The sequence below is a fragment of the Meles meles genome, chromosome 19, assembly GCF_922984935.1.
Source record: "Meles meles chromosome 19, mMelMel3.1 paternal haplotype, whole genome shotgun sequence".
Lineage (NCBI taxonomy): Eukaryota > Metazoa > Chordata > Mammalia > Carnivora > Mustelidae > Meles > Meles meles.
Window position 1 is genome coordinate 27,236,621 of NC_060084.1, and position 15,719 is coordinate 27,252,339.

The 15,719-nt window shown below is 40.3% G+C and overlaps 1 protein-coding gene across 3 annotated transcripts in view; it reads right to left on the minus strand.

Moving 5' to 3' along the window:
* The window catches only part of NUP93 (nucleoporin 93), a 110,026-nt gene that overhangs the window by 40,444 nt on the left and 53,863 nt on the right, over positions 1 to 15,719 (minus strand). The window contains exon 1 of one of the 3 annotated variants that reach the window (XM_045988648.1): positions 12,394 to 12,760. The exons of 1 other annotated variant lie outside the window; for it this stretch is intronic. The gene's annotated coding sequence lies outside the window, so the exon portion shown is untranslated. Of the gene's footprint in view, positions 1 to 10,782; positions 10,866 to 12,393; positions 12,761 to 15,719 lie in introns of those variants that run through there. One more of the 3 variants, XM_045988649.1, reaches the window with a different exon arrangement.

The window sequence follows — 15,719 nt, forward strand, 5'->3', positions numbered from 1 at the left end:
ACACACATACAATTAAAACACAAATGCAAAGCAATAACCAGACACATCTGTTTAAAAGCAACATAAGAAACACAATTCCAAATTTTCTAAGAAGTGAAATGTCAATTAGTGGTGAAAGAGAGAAAAAAAAGATACTGCTTTAGGGGCAGATGATTCTTCTTGAAAATATTCATTATAAACCCACATTTCAAAAATCTCATTAATAAGTAAATCAAACACCTGTGCATGAGAATCAGTCTTTAGACAGCATCTACCTATGAACAAAGACCATGAGCCATTATGTACCTCAGCAACTGGGCTCTCTTGGTAGCACAAGCTGGGCCCACAAGACATACAGAGTTTGGATTTCAATTTTTTTAATTGTATTTATTTATTTGACAGACAGAGATCACAAGTAGGCAGGGAGGTAGGCAGAGAGAGGGGGAAGCAGGCTCCCCACTCAGCAGAGAGCCCAATGAGGGGCTCGATCCCAGGACCCTGGGATCACGACCCGAGCAGAAGGCAGAGGCTTTAACCCACTGAGCCACCCAGGCGCCCCTGGATTTCAATTTTTCACCCTTTATTCCTCTCTAAAATAGGCCACATATCACATTTTATTTAAAAACAACAACAACAACAACAACACATTAGTGGCCTACCTTTTGAAAAGAATCTTTAATAGAACATATACAGCTGGAATAGTGCCGGAGTCTGGGTGCCATCTAGTGGCAGTTACTCTCTTTTAAAGAATACACACCTCGAGGGAAAGTAACAAATTAAAGAACTAAATAGGCAGAAAAATACCTGCCGACACCCAAGTTTCCCATGACTTCCATCTTCCATGTGTGTTTCCTTTCCTTCCCACTGCTTCTGGGAGGTGCCTCTCACACCCCACATCCCAGAGATACATTTTTAATAGCTCATCAGAAAATGGGTTTTCCGTAGGACTGAGGGAGTGAAGGGGAACCTGGGAGGTGCCTTTCTCAATGAAGATCCTGGTCACAGACAAGACCCAACACCCCACCTCTCACTAGGAGATGCCAGCTGTCTAACTGTGACCCTCAGAGCACCGCATCACTAACATCTCCTCTTCTTGCCAACAAGCACTTTTTAATTGTTCATAGTCTCCCACCCAACCCGTCTACTGCTGGCCCACTCAATAAAGAACATTCCATAAACATCTGCAGGCCTGCTAAGTAAGATAACTACTCCTGACTTCCCCATCTGTATACTTCTCCTCACTGCCAGAGTCCTGGAAACAGATCCTCTTCTAACTAGCTCCTTGAATGGGTTTTGGTTTCAAGCTTTCTGGAACATATAATAGCTCTCATTCAGGAAGCAATTAAGGGCCAGATACTGCTCTAAGCAATTCAAAGACGTTACTGCTAATCTTTTAAGAATATGAAAGAACAGACATGATCACTCCACTCTCCCCTCACCTACCCTCTCTTCATTTTACAGGTGAGAAACAGAATCTCAGCATTTAACTCACTGGACCACAGTTTCCCAACCAGGAAAAGGAAGATGCAGAATTCAAACAGTTCTGACCCTCAAGAGACCCAATGTTTCTAAGATAATAAGGGAACACTACACTTCCCAATGAAGAAAATAAGGAAAAACTTCCTTTTCTCTCTAAAAAGAGAGAGTCTGGAAGGAAGCAAAATACTTTAAATTTGTTTTCTTCATTATCAGTTCCCCTTTACAAATGATGAATCTGAAGGCTCATAGAACACTAAACTCTTAGACCAGTACTAGTAAGGGCTAACCCTTTCACTGTTACAGGGATCACTCTGCGCTAGATGTGCAATACACATATCTGCTTCGAGTCCTTGCTTTTAGCTCAGTACTAAACTGTTTCTCAGTGCTACTTAACTGGATCATACATTAAAGTATGCCCTTAGTTAATATAGGTTTCAACATTGAAAGGGCCATTCGAGATGGTTTCTAGAGCTTTTACCAACTCTACAATGCTGTAGGGCCACACTAACATCATCTAGTTTGTAGAATCCAAATTTTCTGAGCTCTTTTCTACCTTTCTGCATTCTACTATACTGTCTCTATCACAGCAAATCAAGGCAGAATAAACAGATATTTTATGACTGCATATTTATTCCTTTCTTCCTCCTGCTTCATATAGTTAGGGAAGGAATGAAACAATAAATATCGAGTTCTTGCCATTCCTTTAGAATGGTGTTTTTCAAAATGTGGGTCAGAACTCGTAATTGGGTCATGAAATCGATCAGCATTTTTTTTTAATGAAATGACATGCAACAGAGATATGTGGTATAGGTAAACACTGTTTTGTGAAACTTTTCTTCCAATTATGTACACGTATTTGCATGTATGAAGTGGGTCATGGTATAAAATATACCTCTTACTATAGGTCACAGACAAAAAGCAGAAATCACTGTTCTAGATGTCAATTCTTTGGTGTCCCAAAATAATATTACTATTTATTGCTGTGGAACAAATAAACACCATACATCTGCCCAAGCAGTATCTCCAGCCATGTGTTCCATCTTTTTTTTTTTTAAAGTAGGCTCCTCGCCCAGCATGGAGCCCAATGCAGGGCTCGAACACAGGACACTGAGACCAAGACCAGAGCTGAGATCAAAAGTCAGATGCTTAACCAACAGAGCCACCCAGGCATACCCCATGTGTCCCACCTTTAACAGAAGAAGTGGGCTGCCCTATAATGTACAAAGGTTTCTCTCACTATCTGAAAGTAGAACATTCCTTTGAAACCTTTCATAAGCCAGAAAGACATAAAGCAAAGAAGCAATCGCCATGAATACATAAGAAAAAATTTTTGAGTGTTCCCAGACCCCCCAAATAACCTCTCTTTAGCTTTTCTGACACCTTAGAGTACATCTTATTAACAGGTGCACAAAATAAAACAAGATAAAGCACAGATGCTCACAGGTAGAGTTCAGAGCTATGGCGGCTACGGCTGAGATGCTGAGTGTGGCCATCAGCAGAGGAGCTTGGGTGGTGCCACTCTCCCTGCTGCTGCTCTCCCTGCTACTCCTCTCCCTGCTGCTGCTCTCCCTGCTACTTCTCTGGGCATGTGCTGTCTCTATGCTACAAAACAAAAGCAGAAGGCTTTTTTGCTTTTCATCTTTTTCGTAAAAACAGAAGTCCGCTTTGGATTTCTTTTGGTTAGCAAAAACAGGTACTAATGTAGGTCTTCTGTAAAAGCAAAGTGGCATAACACAAGCTTTTGTAAAGTACAGGGGAGGGGATACGTGTACTAACCAAGAACAACCCAGAACATAACCACAGGTAACCCAATTCTCCTATCAAACGTGGTTATATCTCAGGGACCTGACAGCCACATTGGCTTTTAAATGGCTCACGCTGGGAAACAAAGGCATGAAACGGCCTTTTTTTAGTCCCCAGGCAGGCTGGGTTTCAGAATACAAGCGGCAGCTAACTCCTACTGCAGAAGAAGGAAGTAGGCACAAGGATGTTTGTTTTTGTCAAATGGCCAAATTCTCTTGGCTTATTTGCTTTCCAAAAGTGAAAACTGTAAGAAATAAGGGTCTCTGTGCGAAAAATTTCTGTATCCACTTCAGCTAGGAAAGTAAGATGGCAAAACAAGAGCTTACAGTGACTCTCTCACAGTTCTTTGCTTCCCACCCACAACAAATAAGTGATCTGCTGGACAGTTAGTTACATAAACAGTTTGAAGATTTTGAACAGATTTCCTGACCATTAAAAAATGAAACAAAAAAGATAAAATAATTAGTCTAGCTTGGCCCCACAAAGCAAAAGCCATATTTTATATGGTCCTCAAAACACAAAGACCATTCCGCATCTCCTCTCCTTCAACAGATCAACTGGGAATCTACTCTGACAGAATTTAAAGTGAAGCACCCACAGCGGGCCAGACTTTCTGTGAGAAGGTATCTGACATAAGACAAAAACACACAGTGAGTGCTTTAAAAGTTTTGTATCTTCTCTCATTTAATACATAATGATATACAAACTAATAGGAAATCTGTAACCAACATTCTAAATCAAACTAACAAAAGTTAGCAGTGACAATAGAAAATGGTCATTGTAGATGCAAAAAACATTGCCAAGACACAAGCAACAGCTAGGAACGCAAGGAAAAAGTAAAAGAAAACCAAGCAGACCAAAAAATAAACTTAAAAACCAGAATAATCAAGAGGGTCTGCTCCAACGTGAAAAGAAGACTTCCAATAGGCACTGCAAGTGGCCGTTAGAACTTGAGATATTTTAGGGTCTGATTTCTAGAAACACGGGAGTGTGAGATATATCCACTACGTGCTTCAGCTCATTTTAAGGAAAAATACCTCCTACTCTCTTAACCTTGCCTGAATGTTCCTTCTTCCCAATTTCTGAACAAACGACCTCTTCTGAAACCTTCTCTTGGGTGAAATGTTTAGAAAGATAAAGCTGCTACTTCAGGAGAAAGTGAGGAAGGACAAAGCGAGATGCTGTGTTCAGACGGGCACAACAGAAGCCCTGCCAGTACTCAGAGGAGCCGCGGGGCTTATCAGATGGTGCACACACGCTTTTCATTAGCTCCCCTTTGTGGCGCCTACAGAGAACGCCTCAAGGAATTTTCAGGTGCAGAGAGATGTTCATTACTGATAAAGCCTAAAAGATGAACAGAGAAATTTTAAAATTTAAACATTTTCAAGATTTGGGGGACTTTCATATGGTTTTATAGCATGTTTGGTTATTTTATCAGAGCAGTATTTAATGTAATACAGTAAGAATGCACAGAATGTCAGCCTAAAACACCCAAGAGATAGTGAATCTCCTTTTGCAAGGAATACAGACGGAACAACAAATCCAGGCTTTATTCTGCAACTCAGGTATTTAGAGTAAATCCCAAGGCATGTTTTCTACAAAAAAAAGTTTACTACTTTAAACTGTTTCTTCACAGACTGCATTAAATTTTAAAAAGTAGATACATAGGTATCTTAAAAAAAAACAAAACAAAAAACCCTGGAGAAAGTGGTGCTAAGCCAGCAGCTCACACTACCAACTGTAACATATTTTTAATGCTGTTATATGATTTCTCATTGTGCATTTATGCAAAAGCCTAGCCGCTCTCCTGCAGCAGGTGGCAGCAGACCCTGCAAGAGTGGCTGTGGAGTGCCACCATTTGCCAGCTCAGCAGATCCAGAGGCCTGCAGGCAGCTCTGGAGCCACAGGTGGCAAATCTTGTCACTATAACATGGCGCTGCATGGGCAGCAGGCCATCTGTCACTGTCAGGCTGCAGGGTCCCATTTTGTACATGGTTTCTACTACTGGGCTAAACAAAGGGTCACACAATTAGGTGATGGATTGGGGTCCAATAAGGCAAAATAAATCACTTGCTCCCATAATTCACATTGGTTTAAAGGATGGTCTACAAATTTGCACAGGTTAAAGCTAACCCCGTGTTGGTCCAAGGAGATTCTAAACCTAAGAACACACAGCTCTGAGAAAGTGCCTCCCTCTGGACCCACCCAGCGCTTTCCGGGCAGCACTGACTTAAGCATGCTGGCACATCTCATCTCTTCAAGGGCATGTCAATCCAGGAGTGATGAAATTCTATCTAACCTGTATCTTCTGCAAAAGCCACAGGTCTCTGAGAGAGCCATGCATACAACCCCACCTAACTTCCTTTTGTGGACCCCTTCCTATTATCCTCCCCAACCCACAAAAAGAGGAGGAGGAGGAGGAAGGGAGAAATAACTATCACGTAACAAAACCCTAAGTTCCAAGACTTTCAGTATTGGGTAAAGAAAGAATGTAAGAGGCAGGATGCATCATGACCCAGAAGGGGAAGTCTTTGGGGACGTGGACGTGCCATTCCTGTGTGCGGCAGTGAGGGGTGCAGAGGGCACAGCACACCTCCCTTGTCAACAAAGATGACTCTTCCTAGTTCTCCGTCAAGCCATAAAGCTGGTGTCCTGCCCCAGCGAAGTAAGGCTGAGGTTAAGAGCTGCACCCTTGTGAGATCAGTTACATATTTTGTGCTACTGCTACAAAAACAGTTGTGCCCTGTTAGGGAGTCCAGGGTATTCCCGTTATGTGTTCCCTATCTCTGGCCTTCTAGGAAAGGAAAGCAATCTGTTCGGCTCAGTCACTGGGAGACTAAGTGCCGAGGGTAAGAGCATAATATAAATGACTAAAAGAACAAATGACGGCCATTTAGGCACTAGTGAGGGAAAAAAACATCTTCAGCAGAACTCTCCCTTCTTCCCAAATCCAGCAAAGCCCTGCAGTGACCTTTTGGAGTTGCATAAATAACTTTCCCCTGCTGGTCCCAAGAGGTCTGGGGAGAGGATGTGGCTTGCTCCGTGCTGAGTCTCACCACTTCATGAAAAACAAGCCCCAGCCTGTGTGCTTGGGAGAGGGCCCGTGATGCAGCAGGACGCGCCATGCTGCGGTGGCTGGGCCTCTGGCGGCCATCCTTTCTCTCCGCTCCTAGAAGTGGGGCAGGGAGGAACAGGAACACTAGAAGCCAAGGCAGAGAGGGACAGAGGGCAGCCAGCCAACTGTTCTCAGACTGCTGAGGTGGCCCCATGGGAGAAAGCAAGGACAGCAACTCTGAACACTTTATCTCCCTGCCCTACCCCCTGCCCCGGTAAAAAACTGGTACACTTGCTATGGCTAGCCTTTGGGGACACAAGAACAGGAGGAATCTAAAGAGAAAACTTCAATTTAGTTTTGCAATTGGGATATAATAGTGCGGCAAAGTATGTCTGGCTTTAAAAACCAGCACAAGAACCCTCTCCTCACCCAATGGTACGAACAGGTCTAAAAAATATTAATGCTATAGTCGTTTAAAATGACGGTAAGAGAAGGAGGACATACATTAAGGGACAATAAAAATGTTTTAATATGTCTGATTTCCATCTTGGAGATGGATCAGTCCATAGTCAAAGAACTTTGGGTACTAAAACCGCACTGCAGTATAAAACGGGAATGCATCAATAATGGCCTCTTATCATGGCCCACATCCCCTGCTACTGTCCCCTAAACCCACCCTAAAAGAACTCATTAAAACAACCCTGTATTTTATCAGAAAACACAGATCCCCTGCTTTCCCATCTAGTGTCTTTTCCCTTTGGAAATAAGATTTGGGGGCTATGAGAACAGACAGCAGGGGGTGTGTCTCCGAGCTGGTCAGGTGGGAAGCAGGAGGTTTTTGCCAGGCTGGTTTCTACAGAGCTCGGAATTAAGTTCTACTTAGCAAGCACAAGGAGCGCTGTTAGTCAAGACAGTGTGTGGGAACCACGTGTCCTATGAATTCCCTGCCGGCACACGGTGTCAGTCACTCACACTGCAGTTGAAAATCACAGCTCCTCCTGCTCTGCAGCACTGCTTACGCTGACGGGACTGGAGCACTGATCATCATGGCTGTCAGAGAAAAGGGAGCTTTGGTTGTGCTGCAGCTTCTTCTTATTCAGAAATTCTTTTCCAAACATTTGTCTAGAGTCCACTAAAACAAGCAAGAGACTCATTTATAACTTCTGGTTGTCTTACACAGAATTTGTCATGGTACGCCTCTGCTCTGCTAACAGTACTTGGGATTCCACTCTCTCTCTCAAACCTTAAGTTTGGAAACATTTTGACTTTACCCTGTCAGAGCTGAGGGAATACCACAGGATACACCACTCACCGTTAATCATCATGGCTACAGAAAGTAGAAAACAGCGCCTAGCTGGAGTGGCAAAAGCAAACTACAGGGGGAGAGAGCAAGACCATTTTATGAATACAAAGAGCCTGAAACTGACAGGGAGTTAAAACCTTTCAGCCAGTCCTTCCATACTAGGAAAAGGGCAACCCTGCACTTGGGACTCCTCATACCTACAGCTGAAGGAGTGATCAGCTAGGAGGGCGTGTCAAAATGCCCAGCTCCATTCCAGCTCAGGGCAGATGGATGTGATGTCCGTGCCCACCTCAGGAGATGAGTACTTCCTTCTTGGAACTGAGCCAACATGATGGACGACTGAAAAGCTCAATTTGCAGAATGTGTTTTATTTTTAAATGTTTGTTTATAAATGATAAATCTGTAAATGCATTATCGACTACAACATAGGCCCAGGAAGACTCCAGGCACAGCTCAATTAAGTCATTTCTGGCAAGACTGAGAAGGAAGATCTCTGTGAGTTAGGCTGCTCAAGTAAAGACAGGCTTTGCTGAAAGATCAATCCATTAGGCCCATCAGTCACCAGCGAGACCACAAAGAGGAAGACATGGAGTCAGATGCAGACAGAGGCACAGCACAGCACAGATAAGGGAGTCAGGAGGCCTGAATTTGGGCCAAAATCAACTGCTTTGCAGATGTATGACCTTGAGAAAGTTGTTTAACTACAGAAAAGCCTTGCTTTATCTAACTGTAAGATGAGCTAATTACCCTTCATCAACTTTGAGGCCAGCTCTGAAAATTCCAACTCCAGGAGAGAAGGAACAGCTAAGAAATTAGCACTGTCACTACCACTATGACTACAGGTCACTTCCAAATTAATCCATACCTGAACCACAAAAGAAATACAATAAACTTTGTTTCTGAAGGCGACAACATTTATTTTACATATCAAATAACCTAAGCCCACGTAGAGCTAGAATGAAAACCAGAATCAAAGACAAGTAACATCTTTTCATTAAGTTAGACTAGTTTCATCTTGCCATAAAGGAGACTCATACTGTCCTCTATTTTCTAAAAATCCACCTTATATTGGAAGGAGTTACGTTTCTAAATTAAGAAAAAAGAAGAAGAAAACACAGAGCAAGGGATTTCAGAAATAAGGATATAAAATAGCTATTTAAAATTTATTTTGTCCATATCTCACCAATTTCCTGTAAGTTACAACTGAAAGCTATTTAGATATAAATGCTAATTAAGTCTTTACTTCAGGAAAATCTCAAAATTTCTCTTCTAACAGAATAAAAAGCAACTGCAAACTGCCAAAGCAGTGCTACTAGAGGGGTCTCCAAACTTGACTGAAGAAAGATGACCGGTGCGGTGCACCTCTTATCACAGCGTTCCTGGGGACGCCATTTTACTCCCTGCTCACTGCCATCTTAGTGCCACAGAATGCTTCTAGCGGGCTGGCCGACATGCTTGCTTATCTACATTATGGCACTGCCAGAGCATTCAAGGGTTTGATATGAATACATTTTTTTTTTTTTTTTTGTAGCAAAAAGAGCCACCCCCTTACTCTTTACTACCAGCCAGGCTAAAATTCCATGAGAAAACTGAAGAATTTGCAGATTGTAGAGATTTGGGAATCTCCTACAAGTACCAAAAAGGAGTGCCTCTTCCCAGCAGCCAAACTTGAGTAGACCATGGTAGAGGCAAAGAAACTGGAAAGCAACTGGGTCTCTGCTATCTCTCCAGAGTACCGCATACACGGCTTCCATAAAGCCAGAGAAAGAAAACGAGACCAGAATCTTCAAGTTTTGCTTTAAAATTTTCAAAGGGAGGCTTTGTGACACCCTTCATGCCATCCAACCAAACATTTTATGCAAGCAAAGCTGCAGTTAAAATGGAGTTCTAATCTGTTGCCCTGAAACTCTTCCATTTCAAAGAGCAAGCCTTGTAAAAACCAAGAGGAAAAGAATCCCTTTGCATTCTACCATATACCCAAACAATGAATATAGTGAATGTCCTTCCCGGGGTTAAAATAATTATATTGAGATCTAGGTTTTTATGCTACAACCCTAAGATTTAAGATTTATGGAATCTTTGTAGGATTCTGGACAGGGCTTAGGATAATCGATCCTTCCTATTTCAGTGAAAAGACTGATATGAAAATCTTCCTCTCCCTTAGTTTCAAAAACATCTATTAATTAAAGAAAACCAGCATTCAGTAAGTAGAATGAATAACAGCTAGTGCAACAAGACCTGAAAGAACAGCTGGCTTTATAAATTTGATATCAAGTAAAAAGGATTCTCAGACACTCAGTTTTGTGAGATTCAACTCCTGAAACGGCTAGTAAAGGATTTTGAGCAAATTCTTCATGGTACAGTTTACTGTAAAATACACTTACTACAAATTCTTCAGGGATACGTGCCGTTAAAAAAATAAACACAAAAATCAAAGTTAAAATCCACTTATTTCCTCTCAGTAACAGCATAAAGGAACAAAGGAATAAGCCAAGTCAAATCCAATTAATTCTAAGAATCAAGATTTATAAGCTTACAATCACAAACAAGAGTTTTCCACAAGTCGCTTTGAAGTCACAACTATTAATTAACAGAAGGCACTAAGAATTATCCCCATTAATGAGAGTGAAAGTCTCAATCTATTGATCGTTTAGGAAAAAATCTTGTTTTGTTACAACATTTTTTCTTATATATTTCAGTCAGCCACTAAAAATCATTAACACGGAAGGGTTTTCTTCTAAAAACAAAAAAACAACACAAAATCTAAACTAAAATCTAGCAATTTTCTTCAGGACTGGAAAATAAACTGTTTGTAAAAGACAGTGGAAAAAAGCCTGAACTCTTAAATATATCATATTTGGATTTTTTCTTCTCCCAAGTATCATTTTCACCTTCTGACTGGTGATAAACTCATACCTCTCATTAACTTAAATTACCAGAGAAGAATTAATCAAAAGCATGTGTTAAAAATCACTCATAGACCCTCTATTTTAAACATGCACATATCACACTTGGTTTCTGACACACACATAAAAACATACATCCAAGAACCTATCTTACACCTTTAATATCTGCAGCATTCATTCTAAAGTCTATTCTGCCCATTCAACCAAAGACAAATTTTTAACCTCTCCCCGCTATAGGAGTATATGAGAATACTTACTGTAGACAAAAGGATTCCATTTTCTTTCTGGGAATATTCTCCACCCTCCTAGAGAACTCTTCTATGCAATGTGCAAATTCATTTTCTGAGTTTTACAGTCACAAAGCTCTTGTGCCACAGAACCGAATGTAAATGAAATGGCCCTGCAGCTGCCTTCAGAGCGCAGCTCACCTCAACCATGATACAGCTAATTGTTAAAAATGGTGGCTGAGACATTTTCCATACATTAAATTAAGGAGCTCTGATGAAGATGCTGGCATCCACCCACTTCAGACAAAGGAAAATAATTTGCAACTGTACCAAGGCACAGATAATTGAGTCATCTCCCATACAGGGTCAGTGTTAGAGGTTTCCTCCATCTTTACAAAATGCAAACCACAGCTCATTGTCTCATCTCAGAAATCAATTCCTTGCAATGCTGCACTAGGTCAGAGTTTTAAAGGAATCTTAGTCGTGGGTAAATCCAGACCTCCAATGCCAAGATGAGAAAAATTCTCAGTACCTCTCCCTTCCCTGAGCAGCTCTCCTCCATTCCCTATTTGACAGCTCCTCAAGTCTTCCTATTGTTAAGAGTACAGAAAGTCCCCCACCTCTGAAGGGAGCTTAATCTCTCAACTAGGTGAGCAATTTCCAAGTCCCTAATTCGGAAAAAAGTCCAGACCCTACAGGTCCCATGATACAAATACATTCCTTGGGATAAAAAACTATACATCACTGCCTTCTCCTGTTGTTTGTAAGGGAAGACAAAAAGCAAGCTGCTTTTTCACTGAATCAAAAACATTTTCATCTCTGATATTAATCAAGGTATTAAAAGTGTTATAGGCAACATTTATAATTTCATTACCCTCCAGATGCTTACACGACTTAGGAAGTTTCCATCTCATGTACAGAAATCACATTCTCTATACCAAAAATGTGAAATATACTTAAAGGACTTATACTCTTTTGAGGATAAATTTAAGAAAGAAAAAGTAACTATCTTAACTGAAATTGCCTACATTTGATAATACTTAAAAAGTCCACATCTTGGGTGTTACTATTTAATTCTTCTCATTTAAAGCCTTATGCTAAAGCATTTCCTGTGAGATAATCCTAAATACCTCCAGTAGTACTTTTCCCCTTCAATAAAATATAAATGACTGAAATAAGGCATCCTACACACACACACACACACACACACACACCTAAAAATTCCAAAGGATCTGATTTTAGAAAAGAAATTCTATTTTAATGCTTTATCTCATATGAGAATTCTGCACTTTACATGCATCTTTCAAAAAAAATCCTAAAGAAAGTCCATACTACTTACTAAAGATGAAGTCTGCAAAAATCCAAAATAACCAACTATTTAAATCTTGAAGCAAATACCTCTCTGCCCCACCCAACATATTTTTTTTTTAAAGAAAAATATTAGAATGACAAGGCACAAATCTGAACAATTCTCAGGAGAATCAAGTACTTTTTCTATCAAATAAGTTAAATCCTCTGAATTTACCTTGAAATTTTAAACAAGCCAAGCCCTTGTCTTTCAAAGGTACTGCAACAACATGCTGTCACTCTATTTACTAGGGTGCATTTATCTTAATTTCTTTACAAAACAGACAATCCTACCTGCAGCTCTCAAATTTTAGGAGTTACAGACCGGTCGATGCTGTTGGTCACGGTATCTCTTCCATACCTTCTCTGTGGGATGAGCTCTGATGGAACCAGTGCTCAAGTTTTTCCCATTCCAGATAGCCAGAATTGAGGGGGTAGGGGGGCGAGAAAGAGGAAGGGAGAGAGGAGAGGGAGAGGGGAGAGAGAGAAAGAAGAAAAAGGAAAAGAGAACACTCTGCAAATGTTGATATGACCGAAGCTTTAAAGAGTCCAATTAGACAATGAGATGGCAGGGTCCCCTTAAAAAGGGTACACTGCAGCCCCTGGGGCACAGCATAATCATTCGTGCTGCTCTACACAAATTCAGAGAAGTCAGCCTTCAGTTTGAAAGCACAAACTGATGGGAGTAACAGTTTATAGGTTACAGAAGGGTATTTTATTGTTAACGGACTGTACCAAGTTAAGATTTAAGAGGGGGAGAGACAACATGAGCCAAAGAATGCTATGATACTTTTTTTTTCCGACCCAAGCCACTGCAATTACTCTGATGTGAATTTTTGATGACTTCCGACATCTTGCATGGTTAATAATCGCTTCAGCTGTCATGTTTGGTTAATGTGGAAAATGCATTTGCTGCATTGTGATGCAGTGCTGTGGCCACAGATTGTAACACCAGTTGTGAAGCTGGTCCCTTAACTGAGCAGCAGGAATTTGCACATGCCATGATGCTAAAATAAATGGTAGTTAAAAGATTTTATACAGCAGCAGACAGATTCTGCCATTTTAGACTACAGAATGTGTAGATCCAACATACACAAGCATCTCAGATCGCTGTGCCCTCGTCAATTGTACCGTCCTTCAAACAGAACAGTAAATTCACCATCTTAAATGTTTGGCCTCTCAGTAGTTAAAAGATTTCAATACTGTTTAAATAACTATTCAGATTAATTATAGCTTTGAACAGAACTGAGGCTATTTGCATTTCAGGAATATACAGCCAATGAAACTGTCAGTGACACAGGAAAATGCAGACCTTTTATTAACATATGCTCGGCTCAACTGTCACTTCTTTGTATAACATTTAGGGAAAAATATATGATGTGTAAGTAATGAATATTCCCATTCTACCGTAATGGTTTTTAAAAGAGCTCCTCAAACAGGGATTTTTTTTCCCTCCATGTTTTAATGTACAACCTGAAAATTAAAGACTACATTAAAATATCAACATACGCTTTTCATTGTCACTAAAAGAAACTCAATGCAGCAAACAACTGTGCAATTGCAGGAAAGCTTATGAACAAGCAAAGATCAGACCACACGAAGAACCAGGCTTCCAACGATTAAACTCAGGCCAGTCAGGTAGTGACCGTCATTATGGTGCAGATTGAAAAAAAAATTGCAAGAAAGATGCTTCCATCTTCAAAATCAAAACCCACAAACCCTATAACTGCAATCTGTTGGTTGCAAAACCAACACCTATACTGTAGAACCAGAATGGCACATGATATTTGGCAATTTTGTAATATTTTTTATACAAATATTAACTTGGCTACTTAGTATCTAGAATTTTGGCTACTTAAACTTCTTATCCATCTATAATCATCATTTTGGTATTTAAAGAAGCAGAACCAAGTTTTGTTGCTTTAAAAGAAAATTAAAATAATTAACTTATATTTCTTACATCAGAACTTTAGCCAATTAAATGCTCAGAGTTGAAATGCTGCAGACATTTCTGCCTTTATTGAAAAAAACAAAACAAAACAAAAAAGAATGAACATAGGAAAACACGGGTCTCTGAACAGTGCATAACAATGAAAGAACTTCTGCTACTAACATAAAAATCAACTCATGATTTCCTTTGTTTTATTCATTGCGATAGCACCAAATGCATAATTTGGAGTTGCATGTGTTAACAAGCGCTGTAAAGCGGAAGAGCACTCTAGTTTTGTTTCTTCCCTAACTTAAAATTAATTAACCAACAGTGCTATTAGGTGCCATAGCAGATGTCACAGTAGTTGTAGCTAACATTCAATAATTCGAGCCTTTTTTTTTTGGTTCCAGACCCAACACAAGGTACCACTAGCAGCTCAGAAACTGCACAAGGAAGGAGGGAGGGAATGTGTGTTGGGGGTAGCTTTGAAATTAACCAGGCTCAGCTTATGCTCCAATTACTGAACAAAAGACAATCCTGGGGGACCGCTCTCTGAACCAGTGCAAGAAGCAAACTCTTTTGTTTCTGATCAAATAAATACTGCACTGGAGCAGAGTCGGTATGCAATAGGAGTCTCAGCCTGGGGATGGAAGGGGCAAGGGAAAAAAAAAGAACCCCCAAACACCTGTGTGGTTAAGTCAAACCATTTTAGTGATGGTTAAAACCTAATCCCGAGGGAGACATCTGAAGTTCACTACAGGCAAGTAAGAAAACCCCTTTCATTATTAAAATTAAAACAAAACAAAACAAAACAAAAAGAACCCCACCTCACTGAGTCCTGAGTCCCTATTAAGACAGTTTTCTCGGATAGTATGGCCAATGAATAAATTAAGACGATATTTCTTTACGCTAGGATCAATTGTAAATCAGCTCAGACTGTCTTCCTCCAATCTATGAGTATGCCAAGGAAACCCGATGAGTTGCAGGATATTTTGACTACAAAGGACCCTAGAGCACAGGGTATAAAGAAGTGTTAACTAGCCTGCGTCAGACTCCAGGTGCCTGAATATGTTATGTGGAGGTCATAAACAAAAATACCGAATAGAAGCCATCTTACAAAGAAGGTACTTCTCCACTAGTTTTATCGCTGGCTGAACATAAAATGATCAATTCCTAGATGTTTATTCAGTAGTCCATTATTTTTGTTTTGGCTTTATATAAACCTAAGCATCAAAAACTAGATGACAAAAGGGTAGGTTATTAAATGGAAATACTAAATAAAAATAATGTCCAGTCCTTTTTATCAAAGGAATTGACACCACATTTCAAAATCTGTGCACTGCACCATTCTTAACTACAACAGCTAGTTGTACATCAGATACACACTATATAAAAAAAAATTCAGACACCCAAAAGTGTAAAGACAGATGGAGCTTACTACCCGAAGTGGATTAAGGTCTGTGTGTATTTGAAAGATACCCGAATTTCAGGTGCGGGCCTGAATTCCCAAACAGTATTCCATGCAAAATCCAGCAAAGTATAGTTCCTTCGAATTCCCGGTAATGAGAATCTTCAATAGAAAAGCTTCAACTTTGTTTTTTCTATTTCCATTTCTCTACAGAATCAATTCTCTACTGATTACAATCAGTCCATTAAGGAACTTCTCAGCAAAGTACATGTACAGGAGAAA